Below are 19,808 nucleotides of genomic sequence, written 5' to 3' on the forward strand. Positions count from 1 at the left end.
CTCAAGTTTAGTACTCAGGTACGAATCGCAAACTCTGGTTGGGTTGACCCTGGCCAGGTATATCTCTTCAGCGATGCCTGACGATAACTTGAGGTGAGTGAGCTGTGTGGTTACCAGGCAGCATAAACAAACGTTGTAAATTATAAGCACTGTACGGACCAGGTATGATTCTGGCATTGCCCCTTCTTCTCAGTAGGGTGGTGGTGGGGCCTTCATCAGGACTGGCTGGGAGAGTGGGTCGGTGCCTTTGGCCACGATCCATTTCACCTAATGTCCTGTTTGGGACTCCCGACCTCCCTTATCCACTTCTACATCTCTTCTTGACTGTGCTCACCTATTTGCTTCTGAGTAGAATGAGTTGCCCATCTCCCTGACTGTGGCTCCTTGCGTCCACGACCAACCAGTGAACTTCGTTTCAATAAGTGAGAGAAATGGCGCCAGTGGAGGCCTCGACCGTAGTCCGGGGGACTGTGCGGGCAGGTGTCAGCAGGGCCTGAGTTCTGTGCACCAGGCCTTTGAGGAGACCTCCAGGAGTTGCCAGATGGGTGCAAACGCTCGGTTCCCATTCCCCACATCCCTCTAAAGCAGCAGCTGTCGCACCATCTCCTAGGAGGTGTATCAGCAGAGGATAACAGAAGAGGGGACAATGACCCCATAGCTTTATACACAAACTGGTTTACAAAGGATCCCCACATTCGATGACCTGCCATTGTTCTGCCCTGTTACCCGATTTACCCATCAGAGCGCTGTGTAGTCTTTGGTGTCAGTCTGAGGTCCTTTCTTGGTTTATATTTGGTTTATCTTGGCTATATTTTATCTTGGTTATATTTTAGTCCCAAGATCTTTCCAGCTTACACATACAAACACTTTAACAGGTTTATCATTTAGGATTAGGTGGTAGTGTTGGAATCAAGTTGTAGATTATCTTCGTGTTTATTAGCGTTGTAGGATTTACTATCAATTTGCCTTCTACGTGGACATCCTGTTTGAGTTTTGAGCTTATCATCCCTGTTTGGAATGTGACTATTTGTACACTTCCATGTAAGCAAAATCATGAAGCATGTGACGTTTATCATTTGTGTTCCCCATTCTTCCACTGTCTCCATCTTTAATATTTATTTCTCCGGCCTTGCTTCTTTGCTTTATCTAGGGACATATTGTACTAAATCTTGTCCTTGTGATACATTTCTTTTAAGAACTGAGGACATAAAAGCTTAAGATGTTGTTTTTTTCTAATTAAAGATGTTGTATTTTCTAATTAAATCTGGTAACATTTCCAGGTATTCTGAAAGATGTTGAGGGAACTATTTTGAAGCAGAGAACTCTACTGGTTATTTCCAACTCCAAAGGCTGGTCCACGTGGAGGTAGAGGGTGCTATGGTGCACGTGCGGGATTTGTACGTAATCTTCCTTTCTCGTCTACCTATTTAAAACCGTAAGTTCATTTCTAAGCACTGTTGTAATTTCATTCCACAAATTTTGAGCTGACATTAAAAATGTGTTTGCTAATTCATCTGGTAATGTCTTCTTTGATCCATGAGCTAATTAGTTGTGTTTATTGCTTAATTTATACATACATGGAGTTTTCTACCTATCTTATTGTTAATTGGTTTTTAATTGAATTTGGTTTTGGTAAAAAAAAAAACTCTAAGATTTTGAAAAAGACTCCTTTTTAGGTCAATTTTATGTTGACAATAAAATTGAAAGAGAGGTACAGAGATTTCACATATGCCCTCCGTCCTCACACATGCAGAGTCTCCCCATTATCAACATCACTCACCAGAATGCTACATTTTTTTTTTATCAAGGATGAATCTACATTGGCACATGGTAATAACCCCAAATCCATAGTTCACTTTAGGCTTTACACCTTAAGTGTTGTACATTCTATGGGTTTTGACAAATGTATAATGACATATTATATCACTATAGTATCGTATAGAGTATTTTCACTGCCCTAAAAATCCTCTACACTCTGCCTATTTGTCTTTTCCCCCACATCCAAACTCAACCCTGGGAAACTCCTGATCTTTTTATCATGTCCATTGTTTTTGCCTTTTCTAGAATGTCATATGGTTGGATTCATACATTATATAGCCTTTTCAGATGGCTTCTTTTACTTAGTGATATGCATTTAAAGTTTTTGTATGTCTCTTCATGATCTTATATTTCATTTCTTTTATCGCTGAATAATGTTTAATTGTTTAGATGCATCACAGTTTATCCATTCACCGACTGAGGAGATTTTGATTGCTTCTAGGTTTTGGCAATTATGAAAACAAGTGCTACAATCATTCATGTGCATGGATGTTTTTCACTCATTTTTGTGTGGACGTAAGTTTTAAACATCAAGGAACACAATTTCTGGGTCTTATGGTATCGCATATTTAGTTTTGCAAAAAATCACCAAATGTCTTCCAAAGTGGCTGTACCACTTTGCATTTCCACTGGCAATACATGAGACTTCCTGTTCATCCTACATCGTTGTCAGCATATGGTGTGGTCGGTGTTCCAGATTTTGACTGTTCTAATAGATATGTAGTGGTATCTCATTTTTGTTTTAATTTGCATCTCCCTGATGACATACGATGTGGAACATCTTTTCAGATGCTTATTTGCCTCTATATATCTTCTTTGGTGAGGGGTCAAGATCTTTTGCTCATTTTTTAGTTGGGTTGTATGTTTTCTTATTGTTGAATTTTAAGAGTTCTTTGTATATTTTGGATAGCAGTCCTTTGTCATATGTGTCTTTTGCAAATGTTTTCTCTGAGGCTTGGCTTGTGTTCTAATCTCTTGATACTGAGTTTTGCACAACAGATGTTTTTAATTTTAATGAAGTCCAGCTTATCAATTTTTTTTTTGTGGATCATATCTTTGGTATTGTATCTAAAAAGGCAGCGCTACATTCAAGGTCCTCTAAATTTTCTCTTATGTTATCTTCTAGGAGTTTTGTATTTTACATTTAAGTCCATGATCCATTTGGAGTTGATTTTTGTGAAGGGTACAAGGTCTGTGTCCAGAAGTTTTTGTTCTGTTTTCCTTTTTGCATGTGGAGATCATTTGTTAAAGAAAGTCTGTAAGATTTTCGTATTTTGAAATTTATGGAGACTTGTTTGAGGCTCAGCATATGGTCTGCCCTGATGTCACTTGTGCTGTTGAAAAAAATGTGTATTCTACAGTCGCTGGGTACAGTGTCTATGACTGTCAACTAGGGCAAGGGGGTTGGTGGTGTCGCTCATATCTTTTGTCTCCTTACTCATTTTTTTTTGTCTTGTTGTTCTGCCAATTAACAAGAGAGACGTGTTATTATCTAACCGTTTTCATAAATTTGTCTTTTTTTCTCTTCAGTTCTAACAGCTTTTGTTCATGCATTTTCAAACTATTGGTAGGCACATGCACGTATAATTGTTAAGTATGTGTGATGTTTGACCTTCCGTCATTATAACATACCTACCATTTTATTTACAGAGGGAGGGCTCTTTACCTTGAAGTCTGCTTTGTTACATATCAACATAGCTGCTCCAGTTTTAATACATGTAGTGTTTGCATGGTGTATCTTTTTTCTGTCCTTTTACTTTCAACCTATTACTGCCTTATTTTTAATGTTTGTTTATTTTTGAAAGAGAGAGCATGAGCAGGGTGGGACAGAGAGGGAAGGGGACAGAGCATCCTAAGTGGGCTGCTGTGTGCTGACAGCAGTGAGCCCGATGTAGGGCTTGACTCATGGCTCACGAGATCATGACCTGAGGTGAAGTCAGACATCCAACTGACTGAGCCACCGAGGCACCCCGTGTGCCTCTGTATTTAAGATGAGTTTTTTGCATACAGAATATAGTTGAATCTTGCTTTTCTTCCCCCAGCCTACTAATCTTTGCCTTTAACAGAAGATTCTAGTCCACTTACACTTAATGAAATTGTTGGTTTTGTTGGATTAATCCTGCCATTTTGCTATTTGTCTCCCGTTTTTCTTTTTTGCTTTCTGTGTTCCCTTCTATTCCTCCTTTTTTGCCTTCTTTAAATTATTTTTTCATATTCCATCTTAACTGTTCTGTTTACTCTATTCCATTCTATTAATTATTCTTTTTCACTATGTCTTTTTGCATTATTGTTTAACAGGCAGCTCTAGAAAAGCAATTCTGAAACTTCATGTGCACCTGAATCACCTGGAGGGCTTGTTACAACACAGATCACCGGGCACCACCACACAATTCCTTGTTCAGTGGGTGGGGTGGTGTCCTGGGAGGTGCATTTTTAACAAGTTCCCAGGCGATGCCAATGCTGCTGGTCAGGGGACCACCCTTTGAGAATATTGTTCCGGGAATTAAAGTCTGCACCTTTAACATTTCACATTATACTGAAAGTTAACACTGTACTCCCTCATGTGAAATATAAAACAGAAAATTTGCAACAGTACAGTTTCAATTACCCATCACCCTAACCATTGTATTGTCGTTGTCATATTTACTCTATGTATTTTAGAAACCCACAGTGCATTCCTTTTCCTTTTGCACTAAATAATCATATGCTTTCTAATGAAGCTAAGAGAAGAAGATCAAACACGGAGTCTCTTATAGTTACCACATATTTACCATTTTCAGTGATATTTATCCTTCTTGGAACCCTATTTATTATCTGGTGTGATTGCCTTTCAGCCTGAAGAACTTGCCTTAGCATTTCCTGAAGAGCATGTTTGTTTATAATGAATTCTGTCAGTTTTTGTTTACCTGAGAATGGTTTTACTCTGCATTCATTTTTAGAAGATATTTAAAAGATATTTTTCCTGGGTCGGTTAGCTTTTTTTCTGGGTCTGAGACTCAGAAATCTTAATTTTTCACAACATCCCAGGTCATTGTTATGCAGAGCGTTATAGGCCCTATTTTAACGAAACCTGTAGTAAGCACTTCACTAATGTTATCTGTATAATGAGGAGATCACTTGTGGCCTTGGTGGTGGGAGTTTCGGTGGAGTGGGGGGCTGAAGTGGTTGAAAGCAAACGTGGAGGTGTAAATGAGGAGTATAGACAATGTTACTTAATTGACCTTCTTTCCTCTTAGAGCAAATTCAATTAAATTTGGGTTGTAGTCTGTGGCTCCACATTTTGGGTACTTCGATGGAACCTTGAATTTCTTCTGTCTGAAATTGTTAACAATCTCCATTTATTCTGCTCTCCAAAAGCTGGCTTGAAAAGGGTCATATGCTTTTTATGTTACGATTATTATGGTATATGGTATATTATGATTATTATGTTTATTGTTATGATTGTTATGGGTCTGAAGGTCCAGGCATTGTGGCCTCATTGCTCGTGCCAGTGACGTTCAGGATGAGTCAGCGCTGGGCCTGGTATACCCATAGTTGCTGCTTGAGCAGAGAGGCAGTACGTTTCCGGACACATCCTTTTAAGCAGATGAGGAGCCATCTTGCCCCGTTTCCTCACACCTCTGGGGAAGCAGCGTGCTGTGAATTGATGTTTTTGGGGGAAGAATCATGTCGGGGAGAAAAGAGTGGGATAGAAGAGAAGGCCCGTGATCAGAATATGATGCACACAAGGAAGAATGCCAGGAAGGACATAGAAACAGAACACTGCAGGGTTTGGGGGGCAGCCTATAACAAGGGCACTTTATTTTCAAGCGGGCCTAGTGGCAAAGAAAAATAGGAGGAAGCAAGAAGTAAGGACTGTTCTGGGTCTATCAACCCACAGGTGGTTTTGTGGACATAGAAAGTAGTCTGCATGGGCCCCCAAGGGCAAGTGGCTGGCCAGGCGCCTTCCGCATGTCACATTAGTCTTACCAGTTTAGTTTCTTCTTTAGCTTTTAGTGATCAGTTGGAACATGTAAGTGATCATATTGTGGCTCTGGCCTCTCTCCGGCCAATTTAGCTTGTTTATTCTGGTGCTGATACCTTACGACCTAAGTGTGATTCAGGTCTTTAAGCTTTTTAAGGTGGGAACAGCCTGTCGTACTGGAGTAGCTTCTTACATAAGTATACATTATAACATTTGGAGATAAAGATCCCAGCTATGTATGGAGACAGTCTGCCACCACCCTTGGACACAATGCTTAGGGGTACGTATTAAAGATTAGACACAGTATCCACCCTCAAGAGCATTACATTTTAATTCGGGAATCCAGGGATATCAAAACAATCCACATATGTGTCAGCAAAAGTCATCAGATGGAATATAAGCGCACTATGCCGTGGGAGGATACGGGGTAGACGGTAAGTTATGGTTTCCTGGAGCAGATGAAATGCAAAATAAAGCAAAAGTGTGATGCAGTGAATTGGAAGTGAGAGAAGGTGTCTGTAGAGGATGGAGGAAAGAACACAGGGATATCAAGTATATGTCTAATTGCCATTGTGCAAAGGCCCCTATGAAATACTCCAGTTCTATGGGCTTAGCCCTTTTTTTTTTTTTGCAGTTTTGTTGTTATGTTGTTGTTGTTGTTTTGCAAAATCAGGTTTTCTTTGCATCTTTCTTGTGGGCACAGCTTACGAATGGCATTGTTTCATTTCACCCTTGAAGCCAAGAGTCACCTGAAGGACAGCAATCCCACCTACTTACCTTTCATTTCTGTCCTTCACAGCCATCCCAGCAGAAGTGGGGGGAGCTGCTGAGGTGGTCCCTGGAGGCTGATTCTCCCAGGTGTTATCATCTCTGTTTGATTTACCTATAGATGTGATGGCCTGTGATTAAAATGACTGTTAAAAATATTGTCCATACTCCTTCAGCTGCAGTTAAGGCTTTCTTAGTCATCATTTTTGCACTTTTTGTGGAAAAATAACGTGCTATCACGTGTATCTTCTCAATTTGACTTTAAACTTCACAACAACCCTTAAAATATAAGAGTTGCGACCCCCATGCCACAGTTGAGGGTGACTGAAGCACACGGGTTAGGTAGTGTGCCCAAAATGCATGGCTAGTAAATGGCAGGATTTGAATTCCCATGGCCTGGCCTCAGGGCCAGACCTCAGTCATCATGGAACCCATCATGGAATTTATAGTCTACCAGCAAGGATGGGGTTTAGGTTCATGAGCTGCATGAAACTGTACGCAGAAGTGTGTACGCACATGACCATGGACATTTTTCTGGGGAAAGGGTTTATAGCATTGATTAGATTGTCTAAGAGATGCATCATCTTTGGAGAGAGGCAACAGCATATAATGATGCCCACCACTCTAGTTCACTTCTGTGTGTTCTCCGGGTGTTATTATACTCCTAGAGAAGACCAAGCCTTTCCAGCTTAAACCTCTAGCCTTTTCGATGTCTTTGAAACGTTGCGTCAGGTTCCATTTATTATGTGACTAATTCTGCCCAATTGACTCCTATGACACTAATTACAAAATATTTCTACTTCTGACCATTTTGTTTCTCTATCATCTGTGATACAGTGTGGACCCAGACACAGATGAAGGGAGCATAAAATTTGAGAATAAGGATTGTAATCGTAAAAGGTGCTGGTGCGCCTGGGAGGCTTGGTCAGCTAAAGGGTCCGACTCTTGATTTCAGCGAAGGTCATGATCTCACAGTCGTGAGTTTGAGCCCCTTGTAGGACTCTGCACTGAGAGTGTGGAGCCTGCTTGGGATTCTCTGTCTCCCCCTCTCTCTCTGCCTCTCTTCTGCTCGCACTCTCTCTCTCAAAAATAGATAAAATAAACATTTAAAAACTGTGCCATTTGGAATATTTTTATGCTTGGAAATAGTAGTTCCTCTCCTGGGAAGGCTGACACTTCATTATACTTCCTGAAATGCACTGTGTGCAACAAGCACACGCAGTCTCTGTGGCGTGCCTCGTCCACGGCTGCCCTTCCTGTGCTGTTCATAGGGACCCAGCTCTGCCTTGCCCTTGTCTGGGCAACGAGAGCTTGAAAGCCATCCCGACATTCCATGGCGCAGGTGTCATCGCTCTAGAGTCTCAGCAGCGGACGACGTCCAGGAGCAGATTGCCTGAGACGGGTGGGAAGCACGAGGTAGGTGGCCAGCCGTGGAAAAGTGACAGTTTCATAGAGAGTCTGAAGATGATTTAGGGCAGAGGAGTGACAGAAGCAAGGCGCTTCCCCCTCCCAAGCGAGGGTGTAATCCAGGCAGGGTGTGTGGCAGCCCTGGAGAGGACAAAGGGCTTCTGGGCACAAGAGGCCACCAGCTGCTTTGGGGTTGACACAGGCTAGTTCAAATCTCCAGGGCTTTTCTCTCTCCTTTTCTGTAGCATGTTGGGTGACTGTGTCCACGGATAGCATAAACAAGTAGAGGGCGAAGAAGAAAAGGGCAAAAATCTGAGTGTGCGTTTATAAGAAGTCAAGTGTGCGTGGGAGAGATCGAGAAAAGAGAGTTCAGCTAGTAGGTCTAACTAATCCCTGGTGCCTCGTCATCCGCTGTTACTTCTCTTCCCTTCCCTCTTTCCACCTCTAAGGAAAAACTGATATGTTAGTTAGCGAAAACCCAAAGGAGTCCTTAGACACTTGATGGTGACTGTCCTGTGCAGAGCCACCCGTGTAGAAGGTACAGGCTTCTGACAACAATGGATCCCAAGGCGCAGGCCCGGACTGTCACTGTCAGTTCCGCTGCCTCTAATGATCCGAGCAAGTCTCGAGGACGGCCTGCATTCAAGAGGGCACACGGCCTCATCTCTGGTCCACCCCTGTTGCCTATTTCCAGAGCACGTGCTAATGCTTGCTTACAGTTTGTAATGCATGCTGGGGCACCTGGGTGGCTCAGTCGGTTGGGCGTCCGGCTTCGGCTCGGGTCACGATCTCACGGTTCGTGGGTTCGAGCCCCGCGTCGGGCTCTGCTGACAACTCAGAGCCTGGAGCCGGCTTCCGATTCTGTGCCTCCCTCTCTCTCAGAGAGAGTGGGACTCTCTGTCTTAAAAATAAATCAAAACATTAAAAAAAAATTTATAATGCACGTTTACACCATTATCTGACACGATCTGCAGGCACTTATAGTCTTCACACAAGAAACCCACATCTCCAAGTGGGAAAGAGACTTGCCCCCTGTCCTCTCAGTAGTGACAGTAGGGCCAGAACGTGTCTCCTGACCTCTGGGCTCCATGTGCTATGGATGCAGCCCTTCAACAAGGCTTCATCCAGCTGGAGTCAATTTGATTTTTGGAAACGTCTGAAAGCTGTTCTTCATCAGGGTTGGCTAAAAAATAAGTGGTTAGGTTACCGTTTTGGTCAGCATGAGAGGAGACCATGTTACTTATTCTCTTGCATAACTCATAAGCAGCTCCTGGGTATATACCTGGGGTACGAGGGGGGTCCCCACGGGGGGTGTTCAAAGGGGGTGCAGGTTCCTCTGTCTGTGCTGTCCGTCACCCCTCATGAGTATTCTGCCTGGAGGTTTGCACTGGGGCTTTCTGGGGTTGCCGAGGCCTGCCAATGAACGGGGCTGGTCGGTCTCTGAAAGTCATTTCCAGATCCGCACTGGTAGACCCTGTTGCTACTGTATTGATTTGCTTTCTTCTCAAACTCCACTTCAGAGGAATGATGGGAAGGAGGGAAGCTTTGAAACGAAAGCCTTTTATCTCTTAAATTTTTCTCTGTAAACGAGTCTCACCAGTTTTCTTTCATTTCCTTCTTGCCCCTTGGTGCCCGGCTCTCCTAAATTACCGTCTGTCATCTCCACAACAGAAGCAAAGCAGTTCCTTATATGCGATCCATTTATTAATAATTTCCATTTCCACGGCTCTCACCGTCTGCAGCACTGCTTCCGCCCCCGGGCCGTGCTCATTTTCTTCCTTACTATTTCACGCACAGAGTTGTACGGCCATTCCCGTGATAGCAGTTTTTCACGTGGCCGATTTCAGCTGCTCACTTTTACGGGATCAGTTATTTTCAAACACTTCCTTGGAGCCTCAAGATGATTCAGGCGTTTTTCGCAGCACAGCAGTTATTACGTGATTAAACAATGTGTCATTTGTTACTGCCCATGGAGAATGTTTTATAATTAAAGTAAGACTGATGCACGACTAGTTGCAGGAGTTGACATTTGGATATGCTGGCAAATGATCACCAGTGTGCCAACCAGTTATTCATTTACTCAGCGACGATTTCTTAAGTTTCTCCTTTGTCCTAAGCATGAGGGTTATAGTGTTGACAAGAGAGATGAGTCCCACGGAACTCAGTGGTCTGTATTCTGAAATGGTGAGTGGCCACTGCCTGAGACCTTGTGGTTTCTTGGAGTTTTCTGACAACAGTGAATACACGTCGGAAGTTGCTTGGTCAAGTGATGAAACCAAGACAATTTAGTGACAAGTTTGATGTTCTTTGTTCAAAAGAAAACAGCCCGTGGACGGGAGGAGCACGGTGCCTCACAAGCAGCCACGGAGGACTCTGCAATCTTCCTGCGAGGTTTCGAGCAAGAGTGAGTGCAGAGGAGGCAATGTGGAGATGGGACAGTTGGCTAGGAGGTTGGGGATGTCCTTAGAAGGCCAGCAGTTTCTATTTTCTGGTGGAAGGTAGCGAGGTCAAGCTGAGCTGGAGGATTGTGATTGGTGTGATTGGTGACTGGTGTTTCCCAAGTGCAAGCCGCCTTAGGTTTAGATTTGTGACTTCGCCGGGGGCAGCCTCCATTTTGTGGGTTCGGATCCACAAATCAGTGCTACCCACCTTAAGGTGGTGTTAGGAGTCACAACCAGGAATAACACAATTTTAGACAGTCGAACGCAACAAATTGTTGGGAATGCCAGGAGTAGGGGAGTAAGAAAGGATCAGTGGGCTTAGGATTCAGCGGCTTAGTTAAATAATGGTGTTTTAAGTGGTCATGCAATGAACACTTTATCATGACCGCCATTTCAGCCTAGGCATTCTCTCTTCTGATCCTACAACAGATTGATGACACGGTGGCAGGAGGTGATTGGACATCGAGGGGACAATCAGCACCAACAGAGTGGTGAAGTCTTTACTCCGTATTGGGATGAGCCACCCACGGGGGCTCGCATTACTCATAGGCATTTATCTCAAACTGCCCATTCTCTGGTAGCTTTGTGCTTTCACACATCCTTAGTTTGACTGTAAGTTCCTTATGGACAAGAATCCTTTCTTCTGTATATCTCTCCACTCAATGCCTGTAACCATGCCCAACTGCCACGTGGGTTCCACTTGACAGAGGATTTCATCGGTCCTTGGGAAACGTATCATGGAATTGTCTTACACAACCAAAATCACCCATAAAGAAGGTCCTTTTGAGATCTTTCTAATAACCATATGCTCTTGGGCAGGTTTCAAAGGTGTAAATCTTTTTTTTTTTTTTTTTAAAAATTTTTTTTTTTTTTAACATTTATTTATTTTTGAGACAGAGAGAGACAGAGCATGAATGGGGGAGGGGCAGAGAGAGAGGGAGACACAGAATCGGAAGCAGGCTCCAGGCTCTGAGCCATCAGCCCAGAGCCTGACGCGGGGCTCAAACTCACAGACTGCGAGATCGTGACCTGGCTGAAGTCGGACGCTTAACCGACTGCGCCACCCAGGCGCCCCACAAAGGTGTAAATCTTGTACAATTCTACATGCGTACGGATCAGGATTCTAAGACGTTAATAAGGATATACTGTAATCCTGGAGAAGCTGATTATCCCAATTTTATAAACAAAGAGAACAAATCTTCCTGACTTTCCCAAAGCCACATGTTTTATAAGTGTATGTAAAAGGGAAAAGCCAGCAAACGGCTTGGCTCGCTTTAGACAGGTCACTTACGTATTTCAGGTCATTAACCTTTCCTTCCCCTTACATTTTCTTAAATTATTCTCTATCATGAAAACAGCTAAGTCTTTAAGTCTTCAGAGGCATTGCATTTGAAATACATTATTAAGTCTCCAGAGTCAACAGGTGCCATCAGATGCTATCAGCAGTAATAATACTCTTCTAGGACCATCATAGGTGACAACCATGGGTCTTTTCAGCTTGAAGCTTCTATTTACCAGTTCTGTCCCACTGAAGAGCAAAATGCCTGCTGATCATACTGGTAAAATGACCTTCTGCTATTTAAATTTATAAGATACAGGTTTTAATTGTATTCTACACTATTTAACTAAATAGTAGTGAAAACATCAACCATTTAAAAATTTTTATCAAAACAAAAAAGTTTATAACTTTAAATTTTAGTTTATAACTTTAGTTTATAACTTTAAGTAGAACCGAAAGACTTTCAGTGCAATATTTCAGTCCACTGCCCAGCCCCCGTACTTATCCCAGTACTTTGCCCCAGAGGCAACCAGCACCTTCATTTCTGGCCACTCTTCTGAGATTTACCACTATATTTCTAAGCAGTGTGCTTAATATGCTATATACTGATTTATGGATATTAGACCTGTTGACTTTTTATTCTGCCATTTGAGGGCTTAGTTCTTATGTAATCCCCACCATTCCTACCAAAACCTACAACCTTATAACGGAGTCATAACTCCTATTTTGGTGAAATCAATATTGCTTCATTACATGATTTTAAACTACGTACGTAATCCCTTCTGGACCAAGGTGTGTTCTATGTTTACAGTTTCTTTCTCTTACAATTTCTTCCCCCCACCCCCAGTTCCCCCGCCGGGGCCGTGGAGTAAATAATGATTGTGTTTCCCTCCGCTTAGCTTTCTATGTGTTTATTGTTCCATTTTTCCCCTGCTCTACCAACCAATCTGTCACATGGCCAGAACTAATTTTTTCCAACTCCCAGGCACAGCTCTGAACACTCGACCTGTTCCATTTGTTTCTTGGCGTCCTCACCCTTGCCCTGCTCCCATCTGGACTGGGTCCGGCCGGCTGCTGCCCAGCGGCCAGCCAGGGCCCTCTGCCTTTCCCCCAGGTCCGAGCTTCTGCTCTCTGGGTTCCATGTCTTCTTTCCTGCTGTATGTCCCCATTTGGCTGAAGTGCATCTTCTAGTAGCTTCCTGAGAAAGAGAACAGGGGGAATACACTTCTGTGTCTTTCTATATAAAAAAAGCTTTATACTCGTCTCGTATGATGTCTTCATACACTCGATGTGCCATCCTCTGGCCCTCCCCCTTCCCTTCCCATTTCTTTCTTCTTAGGAGTTTACGCCTTTTTTTCCCCTGTCATTTAATTGGCATGTAACACCGGGGCAGAGATGAATGCACATGTTTAGGCTCGTGTTAAGCAGAAGTCTCATAATGTGTGTGTATTTAATGGACTCCTTATTTCAATGCCGGTTCTCATTATTTGTGCAGGGTACTGCATTTTGCAGAGTGAGCCCACCTCTGTGCCAGGCCGGCCCTGTTCGGTTGGCACTGTGGTGCACCCCTGAGAGCCGATGAAATGGAGAGTCATAGAAGTGAAGTAACTTTCCCCAGACCACACAGTTTAAAGGCCAGAGCTGAGGTTCGAAGGCAAATCTGAATCAAAGACTGCTCCCTTTCTGCCCACCTGCACCGATAGCCAAAGCCCCAGAGACAAGGCCCATCACGGCCCTATATGGATTAGCCCTGGGAGGCGCCGTGGCAGCCGGGGTGACTGAGATGGGCACCGCGGAAGAGGGGACGAATGAGGATGGCAAAGATAAACGGGCAGTGTAACTCCAGGCAGAGTGAGTCGCCGGGGCAGGTGGCTGGTGCCCGCTGGGGTACAGCAGGTAGCAACCTGGGGCGAGATCCAACCGCAGGAAGAAGGGGTTAGAGTCCGAGGCTCCACCCCCGTGACCCTAAGTGACCTTAGGCAACTTACGTCTCTAAGAATCTGCCTCGCTGCGAAGTGGGGGCCATAACAGTTTCTTCAAAGCGCTATTTGAAGGGTTAAATAATATGTTATATGTGAATGTTCACTGTGTTAACTTTAGAGCACTTAATAAATATAAAATATTCCTCTGATCAGCCTAGAAGGATCAATTATGATTATGAAAGGCCTTAAATTCCAACCTGATGAATCTTCTCATTTTTATAGGCAAAGGAGAAACGGAAAATACGTCTGATGGGGGAGTGGCAGTGTGGCGGATAAAGCGAACCTCTGCTAGGTAAGGTCTGGGCTTCGGTGTGGGGTGCGGCGGCCCCTGGTCCTGCAAAGGGCGCCGCGGGGAGGCTGGACACGCGCAGGCGGCGCACACTCTCCGCTGAGCGGTGTTTGTTCTCAGGAGGGAGCCCAGTGGAAAATTTTGAGCTGCGGTCAGAAACCATGTGTACGGTCTTGGAAACTGAAGATGTTCCTTTAAAAGAAAAATCACAGTGCTTTTTAAACTCAAATGACAGCATTGACCATTATCTGCTTTTCTCTCTTGCCAGCTCTAGAGTTTTCTTGGGATGTTATCAGGGCAAGTATCAGAACAATGCCCACTTCTGTTTTGTTTTTAACCTGAATTACAAATTACCAATCGGCAGATGTAGGCCAAGCAAGGAGGCTTCTTCTGCATGCTGGACTTTTCCAAAAATGTAGAGGCTCGGGGGTTGTTGTTGTTCTTTCTGCTCCCCCACCCCCCTTTTCCCCAGTGGAGGTACTTTTTGTGTTCTGTTTTTGAGGGCTCCTGAAGATTGTTTGAGAACTTGACTGCTGGGGCAGACCAGCACTGATGTTTTTTGTTGCCGTTATTTATTCTGCTGAGATTTCTAAAAGAATCAGACGAACAAAAAAGCTAACCCCTCCAAAACAAACTCCAAAACCAAAACAAAACACACAGACAAACTCACAACTTTCTTACAGTTGCTTCTGAGAGGCAAGATGCTTCTGGTCACCATTATATTCTATGTAAAGCTTCAAGTTTTGATAGTGTAGTAAATATAGCCTGTATCTATTTTCGCTGTTGATGTGTTTTTCTCTTGAGAGAGGGAATCGAGTGAAAATGAACATGGTTGGGGTCCCCTTATCTAGTGTACTTCTCAGGAGTCTGTTGGACTAGGCATCTACTCTTTCCCCACGCTCCCTGAATGTGGTTCAGCCACTGCCCTTCTCTTTGCTTTCAGAATATCTTGCCCCTGACATATCATTGTGCTTATCGGTGATTTACGATCAACTGCTTTCCACTAACCGGTGGGCTTCTTGCGGGCAGCATCATGTGCTCGACAGCTTTCTAGCCAAATGCCGAGCAAGGATTGGTGCCCTGCGGGAGGCTGGAATCTATTTAAAATGAGGCCAGCATCAGCGGTACAAAGGCCACCCTCTGGCAGCCCAGGAAGAATGTGCTGTAATCAACATTCTGGGAAGACTAGACAAGAATGGAGAAGTCACCCACACCGGGAGCCCCAGGGAGCTTCGGGTCCCACTCCAGCACCAGGAGCTCATCTATTACACAGCACGGCGATCATAAACCGATTTTTATTCTGGGTGGGCGTGTGCGAGTTATACTTATCTCTTTCCCTCATCAGATTGTGATTTCCTGAAGGGCACGGGCTACTCCTATTCAACTTTTTATCCCTACATCTAGCACCTAGAACTGTGTGATCACTCAGCGGTGACTGAGGTGAAGAGGGGAGGGAAGGAAAAAAGCGAGGACAGGAGAAAGGTCTGGGTGCTTGAGAAAGCCTCTCCTTTGCTTCAGAGGCTTGTTCTGGGGCTTCTGGATTTTCGGTCCTTGGGGGCAGGCTGCGAGCTCTCACTGGCCCTTGGTGGTTCTTTCCAGGCTCCCCGTCAGCCTCACAGGGTTGTTGTAAACTGCTCTCGGAAAGGAGTCACAGAGGGAGCCCGTGCTAGGATCACCCGTGCACTGAACACCCAGCTCATCCCAGTGGCTATTTCAGAGTGGAAGATGGCAAAACGTTTTGATTTCACTTTGTTTAAAAGCAAGTTGTTCCTTTTCCTGACTTTTATATCCCAAGGCTAAGAAACAGTATAAAACAACTTTTAAAAATGTATTTCAATGTTATCCATTGTTCACTAAAAGAGGGTCATAAAGGGCACAAGATGAGAGGAGACGCCGGGGCTCATGTGAGTCGCTCGCGGAACGCATTGGGAGAGCCCTTTCAAAAGATTTGATTTAGGAAGCAGGAAATGATTAAAACCGGATGGCTCTGATGAAAATTAGATTTAAATTTTTCATTAAATTTGCATAGTTGGATGTAATTTTACTTACGATCTCCCCTATATTCCCTGCCTACAACATTCAAAACAGGTAAGGCCAGGTGAACACCTGTGCGCGTATGTATGGGTGTAGGTACGCACACATATTTTTAAATTATCGAGTCCGGATGAGAGTTTTTCTTATGACATACAGATGTACAACAGTGTATCCCCAGATATGTTTAATTCACTTTCATTACCAGCCCATCTCTTTGCCACATAATCGTCACACAGTGGTTCCAACAGGACACCTGAGCGTGGAACGCCGACCCAGCCTTTAAAACACAAGTTTCGGATTTGGTATTTTAGCAGGTAAAAGTTCAGTTTTTGGTTTTATCCTTAGAAGAGAGTACGTACATAGCATTTACTCCATTTTTGTAAGGTAAAGACCGATAAATCCCCAAAGGCCTTGGCATTTAGGACAAGGTTAATGCTTTATCCATAAATTTACTCCTTAAACTCTGTGATTCCTTGTATCCAAGTGAGATACCCTGTTGGCTGGACAATGGCCTATATCTTAAATATGCAGAGACCCTCCCGAGCACACGGAGTGTGAAGGAACCATCGCGAATGGACAATTAGAAGTCCTAGCGAGTTTAGCCATCTCTGGGTGTCTAAAATAAGAATGCCAGGGTATGACTGATACCCGGGAGAGCCTCTGGACTTCTCTACGTGATGATTAGCCTTCACTTTATGGAGGCGTGACAACAACATAATAATAGCCACCGTTTATTTATCTACTCCTGAATGCTTACCATGTGAGGGCGAAAGCCTCGTTAATTCTTATCTTATTCAGTCCTCACAACAGTCCTGTGAAGTAGGTACTATCATCATCCCATTGTGTAACAAACAAACTGAGGGTTAGAGACGTTAATTAACTTGTCCCAGGTCGGACGACTAAAAACGTTTGGGAGCCATTTTTTTGAATAAAATTCTAACAAAGTCTACGTTTTAAACCGTTGTAAAGTCTTCCTGGTAAGACACACGTCTGTGGGATCCCGTGATTTGTAGTTATTCATTTTGTGTATAGCTTGACGGAGAAAGTATCATTCTCGTTGCCTACACATAAAAGCTTCAAACTGATCCTTTAGGAGGATGTGTGATTCCATTTAGTTGTTGATAAATAGAGTCCTGCGTTAGCATGTAACATGGATCTTTTTCCTCGTTTACCTTCTGCTGAACTTTCTGAGAGACCGTCTCACTCAGAAGAGCTTTGAATCAGTCCCGTTGGTAATGAAATGCGAAAACAAACCTTTGTTTTGGCGGGAACCACGAAGTCGCGGGCTTCTGCGCTCCTGGTCCGCGTCCGTATCGACGAGGAAACCGAGTTTCACGAGCTGCTGTGGGAGACGGTAAGATTTCCTAACTGAACAAAAAATTCTTTTGACTTTATGGACTCGCTCTAACTTGGTGCCCGTGTGGCTACTTAAGTTTAAACTGGAATTCATTAAAATTAAATAAAAATAAAAATCCAGCCCCTCAGGCCCCCTAGCCGCATTGCGAGTGCCCAGTACCCTCCAGGGGCTGCCATATTGGAAAGCACGGATACGGAATATTTCCAGCCGCGCAGAAAGCTGGGCTGGACAGAGACGTCTGGATTATTTAGACTCCCGAGCACCAAGTTCCACACTTAGCAAAGACCACTACTTTTTTCACCATGAAAAAGAATTTTTTCCCCCACAACTAAACAACGTCGAAGTATAGTTACGCACAGGATGACGTTCGTTTTAGGTGTGCGACACGGCGATCTGACAGGTCTGTGTGTCAGGCCGTGTTCGCCACAAGTGTAGCTGCCATCTGTCGCCACACAACACTACGACGACACCGTCGGCTGTCCTCCCCGTGCCGCACCTCTGATCCCTCCGGCTTCCTCATTCCGCAAACGGAAGCCTGTGCCTCTACTTCCTCTCACCCGCTTTGCCCATCCCCCCACTCCCTCCCCTCTGGCAACCTCCACTCTGGCCTCCGTACTGATGGAGCCGACAGCTGCTTCCGAAAGTAAGGGTGCCTCGGGATGCGGAAGCCCAAGCGGAACCGCCCATCCGTGGAGTGAGACTACTTTGGGCTCCGCTGCCTGTGTCTCAGGGCTGCCAGTTGCGTTTCTTTTCATTACCGAGAGGAGAGGACGTTCCGCGTGGTGCCTAGTAAAGCAGCGCAGACAGTAAACAGCAGCTCACAGGCTGCTCCTGCCAGCCTCTCTCGGGTGTTCCGCCTGGGGGGGGTTACAACACCTGCCACGGCCTGGGTGGGCCAGTGCAGCGCGTCGCCGGCAATCTGCCCGCACCGCCAGCACCAGGAAAGGTAGGGCATTCCTCTCCCTCTGCCTCTTTGCCGTGCAAACGCTCGTCGACTGTTCACCAAACGTGGGGGACGCTTTCTCTGGATTTATTCACGATCGCCCCCTGATTCGCCGCCTCTCAACCGTTTCCACGCAGGAATACAAAGTAGGAGTCTGTGATTGGGAAGGACGGCACATGGCGTGGGGACGCAAGCCCCGCTGAGCCACAGTACCAGCCACACACACACACACACACACACACACACACACACACACACACGCAGCTGCAGCGGCCACGGGGACCAGCGGCATGTGCCGTCCCTGCTGGAAGTGGCCCAGGGAGGCTCGGGCTGTGTTCCTGAAGCTCCAACACCCCAACTAACACACAGACTTTTCTGTGAGTGTGAGAACTGTGAATTCACTTTGAATCTTTAGAATTAATTTTAGGCGCGCCTGGGTGGCTCAGTGGGTTAAGCCTCCGACTGTAGACTTCAGCTCAGGTCATGATCCCACCCCTGGTGAGTTGAGCCCCTTAGGGAGCCCCACACAGAGCTCTGAGTCTGGCTCTGGGCTGACGCCTCGGAGCCTGGAGCCTGCTTCGGATTCTGTGTCTCCCTCTCTCTCTGCCCCTCCCCTGCTCGTGCTCTGTCCTGCTCTCTCAAAAATAAATAAACATTAAAAAAAAAGAAGACATTGAAAAGAGTAAGGGTGGGGGCACCTGTGTGCCTCAGCTCGTTAAGCCTCTGACTTCAGCTCAAGTCATGATCTCTCAGGTCGTGAGTTTAACCCTCCCCCCCCCCCCCCCATCGGGCTCTGGGCCGACAGCTCAGGGCCTGGAGCCTGCTTCCGATTCTGTGTCTCCCTCTCTCTGCACGCCTCCCCTGATTGCACTCTGTCTCTCTCTCTCCAAAATATAGAAATAAACATTAAAAAAAAAAGTAAACAATCGCAAATCTTTCAAGGGTGTGATGCCTTTGAAGCCTTATGGCACTGAGGAATAAACTGCCCTGTGGGACCTTTGTCATTAATTCATTAGACAGATGCCAATGGCACAGCTACAGATTTCTATGATTCCCATTCATATAGATTACTTAATCTATATAACTTCCCATAAACTAATATACATACATCTAAGTGAGATGTGGTCTTTTTTTTCATGGTGGAAACCAAGTAGAAAGGTAAGGTATCCAATAACTGTAGCGCAAAAGTGATTTTTATTAGTTGCCACAACTGGAGGATGAGAGTCCAGTTTTCAGTTTATCCATTTTCTAAAATTTTATTTAGGAAATTTGTTTTTAAATTGTATGTAACAAATGTTATTAAGTGGTTAAAGAGGATCAGGTGTTATTGCTTCCTTTTGTGACTGGCAGATGACTGCTTTTCTGAATTTAGTGCTTAGGCTAAAGAAAAAAGGGTGCTTCCCGTAGGAAAACAGAAAAATGACCGGGTTTGGACACCAAAAAGGATTTAGCTCTTAAACACGAGAGGGGTCTAGAGCCATGAAGTCTACATCTAAGCACCCCGTCTCTTTTGAAGGGCTCAGGGT

The 19,808-nt window shown here is 44.7% G+C and overlaps 1 long non-coding RNA gene across 1 annotated transcript; it reads left to right on the forward strand.

The window, feature by feature from the left end:
• The first annotated feature begins 12,870 nt into the window (after positions 1-12,870).
• On the forward strand, positions 12,871-17,067 carry LOC123380455. The gene is made up of 2 exons (XR_006586252.1): positions 12,871-13,951; positions 14,892-17,067. It is a non-coding gene; the product is annotated as an uncharacterized LOC123380455 (long non-coding RNA).
• The last annotated feature ends 2,741 nt before the right edge of the window (positions 17,068-19,808 follow it).

The sequence above is a fragment of the Felis catus genome, chromosome A1 (genome assembly GCF_018350175.1).
Source record: "Felis catus isolate Fca126 chromosome A1, F.catus_Fca126_mat1.0, whole genome shotgun sequence".
Taxonomy (NCBI): Eukaryota; Metazoa; Chordata; class Mammalia; order Carnivora; family Felidae; genus Felis; species Felis catus.